At 56.3% G+C, this 19,990-nt stretch overlaps 2 long non-coding RNA genes across 6 annotated transcripts; one reads left to right on the forward strand and one right to left on the reverse strand.

The window, feature by feature from the left end:
* Positions 1-921: 921 nt before the first annotated feature.
* Positions 922-8,597, reverse strand: LOC144296215 (uncharacterized). Of its 2 annotated transcripts, none has more exons than XR_013363370.1 (2): positions 8,361-8,597; positions 922-1,289 (listed from the first exon to the last, which is right to left on the reverse strand). It is a non-coding gene; the product is annotated as an uncharacterized LOC144296215 (long non-coding RNA). The 2 variants fall into 2 exon arrangements; XR_013363371.1 differs by having other exon boundaries at positions 922-1,292.
* LOC144296216 (uncharacterized) lies at positions 6,385-13,040 on the forward strand. 4 transcript variants are annotated; one of them, XR_013363372.1, is made up of 4 exons: positions 7,826-8,798; positions 9,636-9,704; positions 11,883-12,058; positions 12,732-13,040. It is a non-coding gene; the product is annotated as an uncharacterized LOC144296216 (long non-coding RNA). The 4 variants fall into 4 exon arrangements; XR_013363375.1 differs by having other exon boundaries at positions 7,826-8,690; XR_013363374.1 differs by lacking the exons at positions 7,826-8,798; positions 11,883-12,058 and adding an exon at positions 6,385-6,886.
* Positions 13,041-19,990: the final 6,950 nt, after the last annotated feature.

Raw genomic sequence — 19,990 nt, forward strand, 5'->3', positions numbered from 1 at the left:
CAGAGCCCAGAAAAGCCAGTGGGACCTGAAGGGCCTCTTCTTTGCCTCACAGGGTCACTGGGCCGAAGTCCCCTCCCCCAGCACTCCACCATCATTTCAAGTGATTGGAGCTGAAGGGGATCTTTAGCTAATTAAAGCCGAGGCCACTAATTGCTCCTTGTAGGAAAGCACGGCTGCGGCCGGGAGGAGACCAAGGGCCTCAGAGGGCCTCAGGGGGCCAGGCACAGGGCCCCGGCCCCGGGTGGGACCTCCCTCTAGACCGTGTGCTTTGCAGGGGGCACTGTCAGAGACTCCCTGGAGTGGAACTGTGGGATAGAGTGCCAGGACCAGAGTTCCCACTGAACACCTGCATGTCACCGGGACCATCCACGCCCAGCTCTAGCTGTGGGCTGAGGCAGGGGATGGTGAGGGGCCCCCACAGACATTCTATGGATGATAGGTCAGAGGTGAGGTCAGCTGGCAGCAATCCAGGGGCGCCGGCCCCACGCTGGTGTCCCGAGCCGGAAGCCTGGCTGCCAATCTCTGCCATCCTCATCTCTCCTCAGAAGTGCCAGCAGCCACAAGTCTGAGGGTGCTAACCTCACCTGGGGCTGCCCTTAGCCCAGCACCACCCAGCTCCCCTCCAGGCAGGATGTCCCAGGGCCTTCCCTCAGAACTACCACAGAGGGTTATTAGTTTTCTGTGTAACAAATTTCCACAAATGTGGGAACTTAAAACAGCAAATTGGGGCACCCGGGTGGCTCAGTCTGCCAAGCGTCTGCCTTTGGCTAAGGTCATGATCTCAGGGTCCTGGGATAGAGCATCACATCCCGGATCCCAGCTCAGCAGGAAGCTGCTTCTCCCTCTCCCTCTGCCCCTCCTCAGGTCATGCTCACATGCACTCTCTCTGTCTCAAATAAATAAATAAAACCTTATAAAAAATAAAATAAAACAGCAAATTTATGATCTTAGCTTCTGTAGGTCAGAATTCCAGGCTCCACATGGCTGGGTTCTCGGCTCAGGGCTTCACGGCGCTGAAGTCAGGGTGGGTGGGGGCTGGGCTCTCTCCCTGGGGCTCAGGCTTCTCTTCCAAGTTCACTGGTTGGGCCAGAATCCAATTCCTTCAGTGTAGAATCAAGGTGTCCATTCTTTGCTGGCTGTCAACCAGGGGCTGCTCTCAGCAACTAGAGGTCACCTGCACCCCTTGCCTGGTGGCCCTTCCAGCCAAAGTCATCAGTGGACAATCTTGTTGGCACTGAATCCTTGTCATGCTTTGAATCTGTCTTCCTCTCATCGACCAGCCAGAGAAACTGCTTTTAAAGGGCCCAAGTAATTACATCTAATAACCTTCCTATCTTAAGTTCAACTAATTCAGAATCTTAATTACAATTACAAAATCCCTTCATAACAGTACCCAGGTTTGTGTTTGATTGAAAAATGGGGAGAGTCTGTGTGTGTATGTACAACAGGGGCCAGGAATCTTAGGCGACATCTTAGAACTCTGCCTACCACAAAGGACACAGGTCAAAGAGCAGAGGCCATGCTAAAAGTACGAGTAGTTGACTTCTGGAAAAGGTTTTGGACTCTAAGTGCTACTTTGTCTCATTTAAATCCTCATAACAATTCTAGGAGTAGATGCCACTATTATCCCCATTTTTCAGAGGCAGAAATTGAGGCCTGAGAGGTTAAGTGACACTCATAAAGTCACACAGCTGGCAAGTGACCAAGCTAGGATACAAGGGTAACACAAGGTCTGATCCAACCTTTACTGTGTGTTCTTGGGAAAGTGTGTAACTTCTCTGGGTTTCTGTGAAGTGAAAGGTTCCGAGGCCTGTTCCCCACGGACAAGCAAGCCCAGTTCCAAGGCCCACATCGCAGGAGATCAGGGGGCTCTGGCCGGGACCATCCTCAGCTGATGGGCAGGAGGGCTGCCTGAGTGGCACCTATGGCACCCAGTGAGATGGGGTGGGGCTGGGGTCTCTGGTGTCAGCCACCTAATTGCAGCCATCCTGGCTTCTGCAGCCCAATGACATGCTATCCCCTGGTGCTGAGACTTACGGTGGCCAGGGGGCCCCTGACAGCCACAGGAACCCCAAGATTAATGGCCAGGAAATTGCTGCTAACCCCGGGTTGGGCCCCTTAGAGCACAGAACAGGGCTTTCAGACCGTCGCCCAGGGGTGTGTGTGCCGGGGGACACAGCTCGGCTCTCCCAGGGACAGTCCTGGAGGGGGAGGGGACCGCAGAGGTGGCAGTGGCAGCCTGCTCCCCCACCCCATGAGAAAGACTATCAGCCTTGGCGGAGGCCCCCCCAGAATCAGCCTCCCTGCCCTCCCCCCGCCCCCGCCCCCATGCTCCAGCGGCCTCCCTCCGTAATGGGGCTTAATCATAACATGCATTAGCTAGGGCCTGCTGCCTGCAATTACCTCTTCAATCAGCCACCCACCACCGCCGCCCCCAGCCTCAGGCCACCTGTGGACACACCCACCCCGCCCTCCCCGCCCCCCCCAAATGCAGAGCTGCAGGCTGTGCAGATGGACCAAGAAGTGACCCCAGGCAGCAGGGGCCCGGGCGGGGGGCGCCCAGTGGACACGAGCTTCGGCTCAGGGTCACAGGCAATTATTCTAAAAGCCTGTTGAAAACTGTGCAGCTTCCCCAGCGCAGAGGGCTCATCCTGAGGGCTGCACTGCCCTGGGGTGCTAAACGCTTGCGTGCACACACATCGGTCATACAGGCCACACACGCGTACACACATGTGCATGTGCATGCACACAAGGGATGGGCAGGTACCGGGGTACATGTGGACCCCAAAGATATGGGTACTGGCTGTCTCCAAGGTGCAGATACACAGGGAGACCCCACCTGAGTGACCAGCCCTCAGCCATCAGGGGGCTTCCCTGTGTAGCTCTTTGTCCCCTCTGCCCTGTCCCTAGTACAGACCAGCTCATGGCCTTTGGCTCCCCGTCTCCAGACCCGGGGCACAGGGTCCTGAGCTGACTCAGAGGACTTCCTGTTCCATCCAGCCTCAGAGCTGGGGTGGGGGCCAGAGAAAAAGGGGAGACAGACCTGGCGGGGGCAGTGGAGGAGGAGACTGTTGTTGGGCTGTGATTCTCTCTAATTGCTGTTTTGCTGAGAGGTAATTAAAATCCCTTTTTATTTCACACGTCAGAGCCCTCACCAGCCTGTGGAGAGGGCGCAGGGGGAGGCCAGGAGGTGGGGGCCATGGAGGGCCGGGCTGCCTGGCACAGGGAGGGGACAGGGAGGTGGGCCATCTGAGCCCAGCCTGCCAGCCCAGCCTGCCTGCCAAGAGGCCCAGTGGCAGGGGTCCCCAGCCCAGCCCCTCGCCCAGCCGTGAGCACCTGGGGTCTGGTGCTGGCAGGATCTGCGGCAGCCCAGAGGAGCCAACAAAGGCCATAAGAATGAAGACAGTGACCTCTCCGGAGTGCCTCCTCCATGCCAGGCATTTTGCTGAGCCTCCAACTTGCAGGATTGTTGCAAAAATCACTACTACCAAGTAGATAGCATATCATCCCGTGTGCCAGGACAGTGATGAAGCTGAGACTCGAGGAGATTATGAAACAGTGAGTCGTCCCCCACCCCCTCACCCCTGCTTGTCAGTGGTGGAACTGGATTTGAACCGGTCTGATCCCAAATTCAGAAGCACCATGTCAACCTGCCCATGCCAGCCCACATGACCGTCCCTTCCTGCAGAGCCTGCCTTATTCCACAGCTCTGCCTCCACCCTCCTCAGAGCCCTGAGGGAAAGGCCACAACCTTGGGACCCTTGCCCAAGGCCCATGCACCAGTACCGTGCCTGTCACTTTGGACCCCTGGTCCCCTGCTGACAGGGCCCCTGGTGCAGGAGAGCTGGGGTTCACCCTGTCTGTCGGGACCTATGCGCATGCTCCAGGTGCCTGGTCAGACCCCGGCTGGAAAGGAGCAAGGTCCCAGCCTTCCCATGGCTAGCTGAGGAAATGGGCCTCACTGGGTGGGGCAGGTGAAAGGTCAGTGAGCGGCACCTCTCTGCATGCATGCCCCCCTCTTTCTCTCTTCTCTCTGCCGGTTCTTTCCCATCATTTGGGCCTGGACTTGCATCACCCCCTCCTTTCCATCACCCCCATATCCACCCCATCAGCACACGATCCCCACCGTCAGCATCATCAGGTACCTACCACCCTGCCTGAGGTCTGTTGGCAGTGGGGGTGGGATGTTGGGGACTGCAGAGGAAGGACCAGAGGGGCCCTGAACCCCGCTAACAGGTGTCTCAGCTTCTCCAGGGCAGGCATGGAGACCCCTGGATCCATGTAGCTCAGCACAATGGCATACTATATGCAAGTAGATGCAGAAGGGGAGGGTGGGCAGGCAGAGGTGCAGATTAGGGGGGCCTCCTTGGGTCTGCTAGTGAGGCAGGGCTGATCTCTACCGCATGGAGCAGCCAGGCCCGGGTAGGGAAGGGCCTTATTCATCTTGTGTTCCAGTGCATGGTGCTGGCATTAGGAGGGGCTTAACATTTAAGGGATGAAAGAATGAATGAACACATTTTCAGGATTAAAACTGTCTCCGAATAGGACGTGACACCCAGTGAGGTCGCTCCCCATCACTAGAGCAATAGGATTAAAACCTCAAGTTCTGGTGTCATACTAATCTGGATTAAACACCAGAGCCACCATTGCCCAGCTGTGAACAGGTCACTGGGCCTCCTTAAGCCTCAGTTTTCTTATCTGAGAATGGGAACAATGTGTCTGTCTGAGATCCTAAACAAGGAGATCAGGGAAGAGCCGGGGCCCATGACTAGGCCCCCAGTCTGGGGAATGCCTCAGGTGGGCAGCCCCTGTCTAAGCACCCCCAAGAGGGAAGGCGGGGGGCAGCCGGAAGCCCTGAGCCTCCCTCCCCATCCTCCTCCAGGCACCTGGTGACCTCCACACACCTCATTTCTCTCCACTGAGGAGCAACTGGGCATGGCTGATCCCAAGAAGACCACTTTTCTGGCCAGCTGCCCCAGTGAGGGACACCCCCATGAGGCAGGACAGGCAGGACAGGGATGGGACAGAGGGCAGAGACTTCAGGAGCAAGGCCTCTGGGGTATTTGGGGGGCCACTGGGATACCCGGGAAGGGGGCTCCAGGGAGCCCAGTGGAATTTCAGACCAGGGGTAAGTCTTCTCCTGAGCAATGGTGCTCTGAGCCTCACCTTCCTCATCTGTAACATGGGAACAATTACAGGGCCAAACTCTCAGGGCCTTTGTGGGGTTTATATGAAGTGATGGTGTGGAAGCCCCTGGCAGTATGTCTGGCATAGAATAGGGCCCCAGACACACACCCACACCCACACACACCCTGGCAACTGACCGTTCCCTGGGCATCGCTGGTTTCCCAGGGGAGCCCTGGAGCCCCCTCCCTCTGGCCCTCTTGGCACATCTGTGGCAGCAATACACTCTGCTCCCCGCTCCTGTCAATGTTCCCTGCCAGCTAATGGGCCAATTTTTTAGCATTACGGAGATTTGGCCAATTTGGCAGCCCTGACAGAAAGGCGCAGAGTGAACAGTTGCCTGGGGGCGGGGTGGGGTGTGGAAGCAAGGGTGGGGGAGGAGAGCGCCTGGGGAAGGGGAAGGGGCAGCGGGCCCTCCAAGTCCAGGGCCAGGGCACGGGGCCAGTGGGCAGTTACGTAATTAGCCCCACTATGGCCCTCCTCCCGCCCTGCACAGGCCCCTGCTAAGCGCTTCGCATATATTTTCTTTTAATCCTCCAATAACCCTATAAGGCCAGTTCTATGATTCGCTCCATCCTTGCAGGTGTGGAACGGGGTTCACAGATGCCCAAGGTCACAGAGCCAGGAAGTGATGGAGCTGAATGTGAGCTGAGGCTGAAAGCCAGGCCTTTTAACCATGACTGAGATTAGTTTTTAGCTAAAGGCTGAGAATTAGGCCAGGACTCCGTCCCCCCACCCCCCAAGTCATCCACCCCCATCAACACACACACACACACACACACACACACACACACACAAAATCTCCAAGAGTCTCAGCCTCTCCATGGAGGCTGCTGAAGATCCCTATGAGGCACACATGGATCCTATGACCTTCCCTTCCTGGCTGAGGATGGATGCCTCAGCCCTGAGGCCCCCAGACCCAGCATCTTTGCAGGGAGAACCCTGAGCTCCACGACTGCCAGGCATGGGCAGGGGTCCCAGCCCTGGGCTCTCCCCTCCTGCCCAGACTGTGGGCTGGGGTCCTCATGCCAGCTGTGGCTTCTGGAGCCCCTCCTGGGGTCAATGCCAGACTCGAAGTGAGCATCAGCTGTGCCCTCCACCACACACTCTGGGCCATTTGGGAGCAAGGAGGCAGATCTGCCAGGGAGGATCAGGAGGGGAGGGGAGTGGAGGGGTAGGGGAGGGGACTGCCTCTGAGCAGGGGGAGGGGCTGCAGGGCTCTGTGCATTAAGCGATCAGAGAGCACCATATTTCATTGCCGGCAATCGCAGCCAAGACATCAACTACTTGGGGAGAGCAGCCTTAAAAGCCTTTTGATTTTATTTCTTCCACTTCATTTTTTTTTTTTCCTCTTTCCTTGCTGGTGTCCTTGACGAGGCCTCCCTTCCCCCTCTGCTGCCCCTTCCTCACCCCACCCCCACAGGAGGCCCAGGAGTCTGAGGAGGGGCTGAGGCCAGGGGGGGCCTGCAGGGCGTGCATGCGTGGGCACATGTGTGTGCACGCGTGGCTGAGATACTACCGTGGCTCCCTGTGTCCCTGTGTGTGCCCCTGGGCACCACTGTGTGCTCGTCTGGAAGCATGCTCCGAGGCCATACACCTGTGTGTCCGGGTAGACTCTGTGTGCACTTGTGTGTGCATGCCTGGGTGTGTATGCACACGCGTGGACCTCACTGTGACGCACTCACCAGAAAGCTCCACCAAGGTAAGAGACCCGGGGGGGCGGGGCCCCCGTGGCAAATTCAGAGGACAAAGGAGAAAGGCCAGGGCGGGGACGGTCGCACCCTTAGGAGTCAGCCTAGCTGGACCAAACCGTGGACCCAGTGGAGACCCCCGCGACCCAGGGCGTCCCCTAGAGGGGTGGCGCATGGAGCTACAGGTGTGCACACCACACGCGCAAGCAAGCACTCACTGCAGAAGCCTGGGAGGGCCGGGTCGCTGCGGGACTCCTGGCTGGGCGCCCATGACGTCAGCTACCGGCCCTGACGTCACCGCCCCGCCCCCCGCCCGCGGGGAGCTCTATCTCCGCCCAATGGCAGGCGGTGGGGAATTGCACATCTGTCTTGTCGGGAATTAGTTAATTGAATCAAGCGGCCAGAGATGCCGCAGCGACCTTGGCTCTGGCCCAGAGGGGGGTTGAGCTGGGGGTGGGGGGTGTGGAGGGGAAAGGCTCAGCCCGGAGGGCGGCGTGGGGGAGGGGGCCTCCTGGCCTGCGGCGGGGAGACCCAGCTCCCAGGGGAATATTGGTGGGGGTCGGCTCAGCCCTGCCCCAGCCCCGCGAAGACAGGGACCGGGACCGGCGGAGCTGGCAGGCTGGGTCGGGCCGGGCCTCGGGGCACAGGTGGGGGGGGCGGGGGGTCGCACCCTCCCCCAGGGCACTCGGGCCGCAGGCTCCCCCCTCCTCGCACCTGCCTCTCGGGCTTGACCCCTCCCTTGGACCCTTGCCTGCCTCCGCCCGTGGGTGCGGAGAACCCCGGCTGACCCCGAGCCAGCGCCCCCCACCCCCCACCCCCGCCTCTGCCCTCCCGAGAGGGTTCGGGTGGGGGGGAGGCACAGCCCCCAGGCACTTTGTCCGCACCGGTTAAGCGGCCCAGGGATTTCCGTTCTGCCCCCTGGCACCCTGTCCCCTGCCTCAGGTGCCCCGGCCTGTCCCGGGGTCTCCCAACCCCCTCCTCGGGCACCTCCCTCCTTAGTCACCCCTCCTCTCACACTCGCTCCTTCCGGATCACGATCCCGGAGAAGGAAGGGACAGGTGGCAGGACTCTGGCTCTCAGAGCCGGGGCTCCAGCCCCCTCTTGCCTGCGGAGAGCCGGGACAAGCAAGCCCAGCGCATGGCCTCTCTGAGCCCGGGTTCCCCAACTGACACCCGCAATAACAAAAGAACCTAGTTCGCTGGGTAAAATGAGGCGGTCCACGTCAAGGGCACAGAACATATCTGATTCCGGAAGCCAGCACATTGCGGTTTTATAAGGGGACAAGCAGAACCATCCCCGGCGCGTGGTTTGTCTTGGAGAGTCCTTGGGGCCCGTGGTGATCTCTAGGGCCAAGGATTCTGGGCGGGGGGGCCAGCCGGGCAAGGCTGGGGTCTCTCATGATGGACCCGGACCCAGGCTTCACCTCCCTCCGCTCGCACCCAGGCCCAACAGTGTCCCCCTGGCCCTCTCACATTATTTCCACACCTTTGCATAACCCTTTGGGTTTCCCGGGTTGTCAGCTCTGTCCCAAACGCTTCATCCCTGAGCAGTGTCATCTCCATGTCACAGAAGGGAAAGCAGGGGTTCAGAGAGGTTAAGCGACCGGCCAAAGACCTCACAGCTCTGACATCGCATCGCCAAAACGCGAACCTGAGTTCTCTGGCCTCAAATGTCAGCCACTCTCCACTCCTCTGCCTCCCCCTCCGAGGACCACTCAGTTGCTAGGAGACAGCAAGCTGGAGGTTACTATGGGAACCCGGCTGATGTGGAAAGTGGAAGAGAGTTGGTGTCCAGGCGGCTGTGGGAAGGCTCCAGGTGTGCGCCTCAGCCCCTCCCCTGCCCCTCCCACGAAGGCAGCTCCTGGCTGTCAGCTCTGGGGTCTGGGTTCCAGGCAGCAGGTGCTCGTGACAAGGCCTGAGAGAGGTGTGATGATCGGGGGTCACTCTCGACACAGCCCCTGCTCCAGAGCCCTGGGTGGGGGGTGTGGATCTGGCCCCGGAGATGGAACTGAGGGGCAGACAGGCCAGGCCAGGCCAGGGAGCCCCTCACTCTTGCTTCCCCCACATGGCTACAGTAATACTTGCTCTGCAGACAGCAGTGCGGAGCTGAGCTTGTCCCTGGGAAAGATGAGACACGGAGGGAGGGCAGGACCATATAGGGGAACAGAACCATGCCCAAGGGCTCTAGACCTGGACAAACACCTGTTTTCTCACCTGTCAGAGGGGGATAACATTGGTCCCTCTCCCACAGATGTTGTGTTGAGAAAATTAACAAAAATACAAAGCACCATGGCTGACAGACTTCACTAGCTGTGTGGCATTGGGCAAGTCACTTCACCTCTCTGAGTCCCTGTAAAATGGGGGTAATAATAGTGCCTACTTCCTAGGGCAGTTGTAAGGATTGCATGAGTGAATCCAGGTAAAGGGCTTTCAAAGGGTCCTTAATAAAGGGCCTTCTCGAGCTAGCTGCTCTATTTTTTATAGTAAATGTTCAACAGCCCCCAGGGGTAGAGGTCACTCTGGACCCAGCTCCTTTTTCTTCCTCTTCCTCACTTGGGAGAAAAGCTCCTACTACCCCTTCCCCTTGGCAGGCACTTTGAGGAGTAGAAGCTGCAACAGGACTCCCTGGGGCCTCAGACCTCCCCTGTGCAAGGTTGAGGGACCTGGAGCCCCAGAGGCTGGGGTGGGAGGGAGTGAGGAGGCAGCACCGGCCGCTAAATTTGTTCATCCTGACTGTCAATCCCTTAATCTGATCCCCGAGGAACAACGCAGAGGCTTCACTCTGGATGACAAACGAGGAGGGGAGAGGCCTGCCCTGCCTGGACTCCGGGTGAGTAATGGCCTTGCATTAAGATATTAGGCCTGGACAAGAAGAAATGTGCTCCTGCTCCCCCTCTGCCCCAACACGGCTGGGAAGAGAGGTGGGGAGAGGAGGAGGCTTCCTGAGAACGGAGCCCTGGGGAGCGTGGGGGGGGGTACAAAAGGACTTGGGAAGGTGGGGGGGAAGGGGGGAGGTGGGAGGAGGGGCACAGGGAGAGAACCAGAGACAGCAGAGACAGGGGAGGGGAAGGGAGGAGTCCGAGAGACAGAGGTTGGGATGTTAGAGAGAGACAGTGATAGAGACAGAGACCCCGACTCACTGAGAGATGGAGGGGGCAGGGGTGTCTGAGAGAGGGAGAGAGGGACAGAGAGACAGGCAAGGACTGCGGGGAGGGTACAGAGAGGTGAGATGCCTGACCTATACAGGGCAAGGATGCCACATGGCTTCAAGACTTTAATGTCTCTGCACTTGATCTGGAGCCTCCTGGGCTGGGAAGGCACTGGGTGGGGAGAGTGGACCTGTCGGAACTGGCTCAGGCCGAGGGGCAGGGCCTCTGGCGCCATGGACAGCACCCTTTCCTGGGCAGCCTGCTTCTTGGGGGACGGGAGACCAGACGCCAGGGTTCCGACTCCAAGCACCAGCACTCCTTGAGGAGCCCCTCACTCAGCAAACCCCACATCCCCCATAGCCTGGGTCCCATGATAGGGCTTGAGAATTGTGGGGACCCCCTGGAGAAGATGGAGCCAGGCCTGAAGCAGAACTCAGAGACAATGTGGCTCAAAGTTGAGGGAGCAAGAGAGAGCACAATGGGACGGAGATGGACCCCAGAGAGACCAGGGGGCAGTCTGTCCCTCTGTCACCATGTTGGCCTCACCCAGCACCCTCAAAGGTATGCCACGTACTGGCTCAGGCAGGAGACCTTGCCTGCCTTTATTCAAATCCTACCTTAGGGACACCTGCGTGGCTCAGTGGTTGAGTGTCTGCCTTCAGCTCAAAGAGTGATCCCGGAGGGCAGCTCAGGTGGCTCAGCAGTTTAGTGCTGCCTTCAGCGCAGGTCGTGATCCTGGAGACCCGGGATCGAGTCCCACGTCGGGCTCCCTGCATGGAGCCTGCTTCTCCCTCTGCCTGTGTCTCTGCCTCTCTCTCTCTCTCTCTCTCTCTCTCTCTCTCTCATGAATAAATAAAATCTTTAAAAATATATCTTACTCTCCCCTTTCTGTCCTGTGGCCCCCAGCAGGGTGTGTGACCTGACTGTAGCTCATATGGTCCCTGTCTGTAAAGTGGGGTGACTATGGCCCCTACTGCATGAAGCTTCTGTGAGGGATCCCTGAGTCAGAACCTGTAGGATGCCTGGAGTGGAGCCTGGCACATGCTAACAGTTCCTTGAACTCCACAGATTACTGTAAATTATTTTATTTCCCCCAGGCCACAGCCAGGACTGTGTAAGCTAGACAATAGCTAAAGCAAGTTCCCACAGCCCTCTTAATTCCTCACAGGGGTCTCCCCCGCTGTCCATGCCCAGACCTAGGGACTCTGACTCCTCTTGGTAAGCCATCAACCTCTCCGTGCCTCAGTTTGTTCATCCGCAAAGTGGGTATATCTATAGGCTTAGTGTTGCTAGTGCATGTAAATAAGCACTTCATAAAGCCCGCAGGGCCTGGTTCTGATGGGCCGGCCCTCTGCTCTGAGGAGCCCCCTGACCCGGTGCGCATATGTGCATGAGCACTGCAGTGTGTGCGCACATGAGTTGGGCAGCAGGGACGATCCAGAAGATGTTCAGACCTCATGATGCTCAGAGGAGATGCTCAGACACAAGGATGAGGTGAGGGGAGCCACCAACCTCAGGCCTAGGAGCCCGTGTGCCCAGGATTAGAGGTAGGAAGCCCAGCCACCCCACCCTCTGCGTTCCCCCCTTCCACCGCCACCTTCACAGCAGCCCTGGCTTCTGGTCCCACTCAGCGTCACGGTCCTGCACTCACACGCCCCACTTGGCTCAGTGCTCTGCCATCACCATTTTGAATTATTTTATTTTATTTTATTTTATTTTATTTTATTTTATTTTATTTTATTTTAATTTTATTATTTTATTTTAATTTTTGGCCATTTTGAATTCTTAATAATTGTTCGACAAGGGGCCCAGCAAATCCTGAGGCGCGTCCTCCACTTTGCGCCTCCGGGATTCCACAGGTGGGCAGAGCTGCTCGGTGCTGTGGCTCGAGGAGGAGGGTGATTCAGAGAACAGGTGCTGCCTTGGAGAAAGAGAAGGGCAAGGCGGAAAGATCATAGGAAGGGCGGAGACGCAGGAGGTTCGCCCCCCCCGCGCCCCAAAGGGCGCCAGGCAGGGCAGCTGTGCCCTTCTATGGGTAGGCCTGAGAGAGGGCAAGGGCGGTGGGGGGAGTGGGGGGGACAGGGCTGGCGCAGCCCATCGGCTGCAGGTCGGCTGGGGACAGCCACAGTCACGGAATCTTCCTTCCTTCGGTTGCCCCAGGATCTCTCCCTGAAGCTGGGGTTTGAATCCCTTGTCCCAGCTGTGCGACCCCTTGGTTTCACTTAGCCCTCCACGCCTCCCTGGGGTGCTGGACCCCGTCCCGGGCTTCTGGGTCCTTCAAGGCCTGCGTGTCCCTCGGAGCGCCACCAGGAGGCGCCCCGCACCTGCTGGGCCCTGGGGAGCCTGGGGCGCGGCCGGGTCGGTCGGGGGGAGGGGCTGCCTCGGGGGCGGGGGGGCGGGGAGCGCGCCGCAGCCTGGAGCCTGGAGCCCGCGGGCAGCCCCGGAGCAGGGCGTCCTCGCGAAGCCGCGCTCCCTTTCTCCCTCCTGGACCCCCATCGGCTGGGGGGTGGGGGGTGGGGGGTGGGGGTCCCTCCAGACACTCCCGGGCGCCGGGTCCCCTGATCGGGTCACTCCTCCAGCGCCCCACCCCCCCAGCGCCCCCGTGGAGTCCCGGCCCCTCTGTGAGCACCGGGCCCAGAGTCCCGCCGGTATGGGCCACACGTGCGGAGCCTCAGGTGCCTCCCTGACGCTTGGTTGTATTTGTTCAGAATAGGCCAGCGCTCTCGAACCTTCTCAGTCGCCCGGCGCGGGCTTGAGCACCGAGTCCTCCAGGAAGAAGCCAAGGCCCTCAAACATTACTTACACAATATATGCAGCGGAGCATACGTTCAAATGCTTCAAAAATCAAAGCAATGCAAAATACAAAGCCTCCCTGCCTCGGTGTCCCCATGCACGGCTTCCCTCCCACATGACCCCTGATGGCTACTCTTGCAATTCCTTGTGTAGCCTTCTGAGGAAGATAAGAATCTGTGTTCTGTTTTTCCTCCTTTCTTACATAAAAGGGAGCGTACACTGTACACTGTTGTGTGTTTCGTTTTCACTAAATCTATCTTGACATTCTCTCCATAACAATAGATGCCCTGGTCCTTTTATACAGCTGCATAATATTCCACTGTGTGGTTGTTCAGTTTATTTAATGCTGTCCTTTTTTGATGAATACTTGGGTTGTTATTTTTTTGCTCTTAACAACAACGATGCAGTGAACACCTGTGTAATCTATTCCTGCATAAATGTACTTTTGCACATATCTGTGGGGTAAAATGCCCTAAGCAAAGAGCTCATTATGGAATAAGAGTGTTTGTGATTCAATAGGGGTTTGAGCAGGTACTTCTCCCCAACCCATGACAAGACTATTTCCCAGCTACGACCCAGCAATTGTACTGTTGGGGATTTACCCTAAAGATGCAGATGCAATGAAACGCCGGGACACCTGCACCCCGATATTTCTAGCAGCAATGTCCACAATAGCCACACTGTGGAAGGAGCCTCGGTGTCCATCGAAAGATGAATGGATAAAGAAGATGTGGTCTATGTAGACAATGGAATATTCCTCAGCCATTAGAAACGACAAATACCCACCATTTGCTTCAACGTGGATGGAACTGGAGGGTATTATGCTGAGTGAAGTAAGTCAATCGGAGAAGGACAAACATTATATGGTCTCATTCATTTGGGGAATATAAATAATAGTGAAAGGGAATAGAAGGGAAGGAAGAAGAAGTGTGTGGGAAATATCAGAAAGGGAGACAGAACGTAAAGACTCCTAACTCTGGGAAACGAACTAGGGGTGGTGGAAGGGGAGGAGGGCGGGGGGTGGGGGTGAATGGGTGATGGGCACTGAGGGGGACACTTGACGGGATGAGCACTGGGTGTTATATATGTTGGCAAATTGAACACCAATTAAAAAATAAATTTATTATTAATAAAAAAAAGACTATTTCCCAGCAACCTCACTGACAGAGGATACTGTCAAAGTTTTGCATTTCTGCCCAAAATTCTCTTGTGTTCAGTGCCCCCCAGAAACCTACCTTGACTTCTATATTGTAACCACCAGCACTTAGGCTTTTTTTTTTCCTTCACAGCACCTTGTGCATTTGAAATGACTTCCATTTTGTGTCATTATGATTATGATTTTCTTTTTTTTTCAAGATTTTATTTATTTATTTGAAAGAGAGCACAAGTGAGGTGGGAGGGCAGGGGGAGAGAGAAGCAGACTCCCTGCTGAGCAGGGAGCGAGCCAGGTGTGGGACTCGATCCCAGGATCGTGGGATCATGACCTGAGCCGAAGGCAGATGCTTTAGCTAAGCCACCCAGGTGCCCCCATGATGACGATTTTCAATGTTTGCCTATAAGCTCCATGCAGGCAGAGACTATACCCCAGTCCCCAGCACAACACGAACATGGACACTTCAGAGATGCTGACTACCCCTTTGTTGGTTGGGATGGCCCCCTGAGAGCACCTCAGCCACGTAGGGGTTTTGCCTGCGGCCTCAGCTATGCCTCTCAACCACCTTTGAGAGAGGCACAGGTACTAGCTCCACTGAGCAAACCGGGAGACTGAGGCCCAGACCGGGAGTGATTTGCTTAAGAACTCATAGCTGTCCAGTAGGGAAGTCCCTTCTCCTCAGCCCTTGTCCCTCCTCCTGAGACCCTAGCCTTTTTCCCCACTCTGGTCCGTGGGGACCCCCAATTGCCAGGAACAGTCAGACCCAGGTCAGGGTAGCTCCAAGCTGGGATCAGCCCCCTCCACATTTCACCTGTGATGATGGAGAGCCACGCTGGGGCTTGGCCTGAGCCCCTGGTGGCCCCATCCTCCTGCAGGCTCAGACCCCCTGTTTGGTGGCAGTGGCAGGGCGACCATCACCCCCGTGACTGCAGAGCCACTAGAGCCCCTTCCCTGAGGCCCCACGGCAGCGCTGGCTTTGTGCCCGACTGTCACTCTGTTCCCCAGCGGCTCTTTGCAGCGGCTGCCTGCCTCCCTGCCTCCCATTAATCATGTGTGCAGGATTTATTTTCTCCAGCAATTTATTTCAGCAAATGCAATCTGGGTGTGCCCGCAGGTGGGCAGGATGCTCTGCTGCCACCAGAGTCATAGAGCCCTGGCTTTATTGTCAGGCTGGCAGGCATGATTCACCAACACCCCCATGTCAGACAGCAGGCCTGGCTGAGCCCTGGGTGGGGGTGGGGGGGATGAGGGCCCCCATATCAACATGACCTCCAGGTCCCAAGCAGCCTGGAAGATTCAGCTTGCCCCATTTTCTGTACTGAGGCTTTGCTGCTCCTACCCAGGCTAGGGGCTAAAGGGGGGCAGGAGATAAGCCCCCAATATCCTCACCCTGAAACAAACATTCAGAAGCCTTTTCTTAGAACCCAGGTGGTAGCTCTTTTCAGCTTCCTGTTCTGGGGAAGGAAGGAGCCCTCCCTCCTTAACCCCCTCCTCCCTGGCACTGCTGCGCAACCTGGCCCCAGTTCCTAGGGCAATCACAGAGGGAAAAGACCAACTGACACCAACCCTGCCACCCCTGTCACCACGACTGGAGCGCTGCCCCCCCCCCCCCAGGGTTCCCTTTGGTCACTCCTGGCCTCTTTCTGTAGGCTGTCGGCAGACACGGGAGTCTGGGGTTGAGAACCCCCGAGGCCAGGACAAGTGCAGGGGGCTGCTTGGTCATGATTTCAAGGGGTTAAGTTACTGCTCCTCATTGTCTGGCCACTTATAGGCCTTGGAAGCAAAAAGGAAGGGACCGTGGACAGCAGAGGTAGGGGCCATCCTCCTGGCCCTGGTCTTCACCAAGCCCTTTACAGTCCCCATGGATGCCTCTCACCTCTGTGGCATCCTCAGGGGCACAGCTCCTAGCACCAGGGTCCCTGAATCCTCCCCTCCGTATCCTGGAGGCTCAGCCTGCACCCCTGTTTGCCCCACCTGGTCTGGCTGCCTCTAATGCTGCAGATAATTCCTGCTGTCGCAAAGCCATTACCCTGCAAATGGGCCACGCTTTAGAGTGTGTGTGTGTGTGTGTGTGTGTGTGTGTGTATGTGTGTGCAGGAGAGGGGGCGGCTGCAGCAGGCGAAGAGCTGTGTTTATGCCTTACCTCCATAATTGCCTTAGAAGATTTATTGGCTCCACCCTCCGCAGGCCCCTGCCCCCCACTCCCCAGCCTCTGGTCCTAGGCTGGCGGCCTCTGCTGGACCCCAGGTGATAGGGCCTGGGGCTCCATGCAGGGGGGCCGGGGTGGAGTGGGGGGGACAAGCCATGCCTAGCTGGAGTGTGATTAGGCCTTGCAGAGGGGCCCTGGTGTATGTGCTCTCCCCTTCTACCCCACGCCTGGCAGCAGGACTCAGAAAGGGGAGAGTGGCTGAGGCACCCCTAACGCGACATTCTAGACCTCAGGGGCCCTGGGGAAATAAGATGGGTACTGAAGGACATTGGTGGCAGGCATCTGAAGCCTTGACTTCTCCTCCTCCTTGCTCCAAGTCCTCCTGGCCCCTGGTCTCTCTGCCTGCTGCTTTGCCATTTGTAAGACCTCACCCCAGGTGTCATCTCAGCTGCCCCACCTTGTCCCCTCTGGCCCCCCTTCCCGGGCACAGCCAGCTCTCCTGGAGGGGGAGGCACCCCCCCCCCACTTTTTCAAGAAGAGCCTTCCACCTTTGTGATAAACCCTGGACAAACCCAGGCCGGTGGGCATGGTCAGGAGACACCTGTGGACTTGGGAGGCGGGGCTGGGCTGGGGTCAAGGGCATGACCCTCCTCAGCAAGCAGGACCAGTTTGCATCTCTGCTCCTCTAGTGATGCGGTCTGGGGGCACATCACTGAATTTCTCTGAGCTTCAGTGGCCTTCCCTGTAAAATGGGTCTGGGAACACTTGCCTCAAACAATATAAAGGTACTTGTAATGCACTGAACCACAGGAAGTTGCCTATATTCAACCGACTTTTGACTTTAGCATTTAGTGGGTGAATTTGTGTTAAGGTTCCTCCTCCTGTCCCTACTTTTCTTTCATACTCTTCCTGTCTCCCATTTGTATAAATGCTACCTGCTGGTTTTAAAGAATTCAGGCGAGGCAGGGCAGCACAAAGAAAAAAAAAGTTAAAAGCAAAACAAAATAAGTCTCCCTATCAGAAGTAGCTGTAATTAATGAATAACCACCATTTCCAGAAATCTCTTGTCGTGTTGATGCGGATAAGACGTTTAGAGAGATAAACTGATAGGAGGCTTGCTATAAAAGGATCTGATTGAATATTTTAAATGTAATTTATTAAATCTGATTTTGGTTTATCTTAACAAAAGAAGATAAACAGAAGGAACACCGACGGGAACCACATGACTCCAGGAAATGTCTCTGTCAGAGAGACAGTGTTTTCTAAAACGATCATCTCGTGGTCGCAAAAAGATTTGGAAGCAAGAAGAATAAAAATTATTGATTAGGGAGGATCTATCATGTAGGAGGAGGAGCCATGTGAATATTACAGTGGAAACCGAGGGCGTTTCGTTAAATTAGCGAGTTTCAAAGAAATGCAACCACAGCGCGCGACTGGGAAAAGGGAAGGGAAGCCTCCGGAGAGAGACCCCAGGAAAGATAATACACACAGAAAGGGGGGGACGAGCAGAACCTTGAAATGGCCTGCGTTCTTTCCAGTCAGGAGCTTGAGCAGCGGTATGCAAAATTCTGCACCTTTTTGACTTCAAAGAATTTGGTCTTGACACTGTCTCCTTCTCTAAAGTTTTCCATCATGTTTAAAAGTTAAAAAAAAAAAAAAGAAAAAAAAAGAAGAAAAAAAGGATGATTTCTGACACATTGTAAATATGACATTTTTCAATAAAGCTGTTACACGGGTCTTTTTTGAATGTACCTGACCATTTTGATGGACAGAATGAGGAGTTCATCTGGTTCAGCCTGAGAGATGAGCTGCCCACCCTGCGAGTCGTAGAACAGGACTGCATGCTATAGAAACTCAGGTGGACTTGTGCTTTCGTGTATTTTCTGTTTCTGCTTTCCTGGAAGTTTTAGCAAAATTCCTTTGAACTGATTTTTCTCACTAAATGAAAAGAAATGAAGTTGAGGGTCTCTGATTAAAGCAGAAAAGCAGAGCCCGCCCCCCAACCAAGGATCCCAGCAGCTAAGGTAGGGGGGTGTCCCCACTGGAGAAGGTTGGACTGGCCTGGCCGGGGTTAGGGGGACTGGTGTGGATGACCCCCTCGCTCTCCCAAGCACTTCAGAAGAGGCTGACAGGAAAGTCTGGTGGGAAGGGATGGAGACTGGGAAGACTGTGGGATGGGAATGAGACGTTGATTCTGAAAATGGGTGGACTGGATGCAGCCCTGCTCTGTGGCTCCTGCCCAGAATATTGGGTGAAAAGTGAGCCCTGAGGCCAGGGGTCTCACCAACTTCAGAGAGTCCTAGATGCAAGGCTCCAGGACTACCCTCCCCATTCTCAGAGACCCATTCAGCCTGCGGGGGGGCAGCCCCCCCAACACCCTTCTCCCCAGGCTTCTCCCTCTTAAAGTCAAGTTCAGCCCAGAGGGAGGAAGAAGGTCACAGCAGAAAGCAAAGCTGAAGAGCTGAAGCGGCCTGGCAATCCAAGAGGAAGGAGCCCCCTGTGAAGACGCCCTCAGAGCAGCAGGCCACGCACAGCCTGGGGAGCCCCACCCACACTGCTGCCCTGCACCCTCGTCTCCCTTGTTCTCTGGGCTCCCCTGCTGCCACTCTGGATCCGGCCCTTGCTGCTGCCCTCACCTCATCCTCGTAGGGAAATAACATCCTATCAATTCCCATGGGGTCGCCCAGCGCTGATCTAGAGCATGATGACAACCCCTGCCAGCCCTCTGCGGGACACCAACGGGTGGGTGTTCCTTAATTCTCCCTGCCAGGTGGCTGTTGGTATCCCATTTCACAGATTGAGAACCTGAGGTTGAGAGAGGGTGAAGTGTGCTCGTTTCCTGGAGCTGCCGTCACAGATCACCGCAGACTGGCTTAAAACAGCAGAAATGTGTTCTCTCACAGTTCTGGAGGCTAGACATCCAAAATCAAGGTGTTGGCAGGGTCACGCTCTCGCAAAGTCTGTGAGAAGATTGGTTCCATGCCTTTCTTTCTTTTTAAAGATTTTATTTATTTATTTATTTATTTATTTATTTATTTATTTATTTGAAAGAGAGCGAGCAAAAGCACCAGGTGGGAGGGGCAGGTAGGGAGCCTGACTCAGGGCTCAATCCCAGGACCCTGAGATCATGACCTGAGCCCAAGGCAGACGCATAACCACCAGGCGCCCCTCATGCCTTTCTCTTACTCCGGGTTTCCGGTGTCGAGTGTCACCAGCAGTCCTTAGCTGGAAGCTGCATGAGCCCAGTCTGTGCTCCCACTGTCACACCGCACTCTCTCCCCAGATGTCTCTTCTCTTCTGCGAGGACGACATACTCCAATGTGACCTCAACTTGAATTGCATCTGCAACAACTCTTTTTCCAAATAAGATCACATTCTGAGCTACTGGGGATTAGGACATCAGCATGTCTTTTGGGGACACAATTCAACCCATAACAGGAAGTGATTCACCCAAGGTCACTCAGGCAAGCAATCAGAACCCCAGGCCTGAGCGCTGAATCATTGCCTGAGCTGCCTCCCGTCCTGAGAAGACCTTATTCCTCAATATGCCTGGGATGCTGGTTTGTGGCCACTTTTGTGCTTCACAGGCCATTTTTGGTCCGTGGAGCTGGCATAGTTGTGGGTCCCACTACCCTGTCCAGAGGCACTGCCCCCAAAAGGCGGCCTGCTCAGTTGTTGGCTGAGTCTCCCTCCCGCGGCCCTGGCAGGGCCCAGGACATCAGTGTGGTTTGGGATGGAGGGAGGGGTGAGCACACCGTGGCAGGAGGGTCCTAAAGAGGGAGGAGGAGGAAGGTCCTCCCCAGAAGACAAGTGTACAGACCTAGTGCCAGAGTCTCTCCTTCCCATTTCCAGAGGCCCAGGATCCTCCCACC

The sequence above is a fragment of the Canis aureus genome, chromosome 24 (assembly GCF_053574225.1).
Source record: "Canis aureus isolate CA01 chromosome 24, VMU_Caureus_v.1.0, whole genome shotgun sequence".
In the NCBI taxonomy this organism is placed as follows: Eukaryota; Metazoa; Chordata; class Mammalia; order Carnivora; family Canidae; genus Canis; species Canis aureus.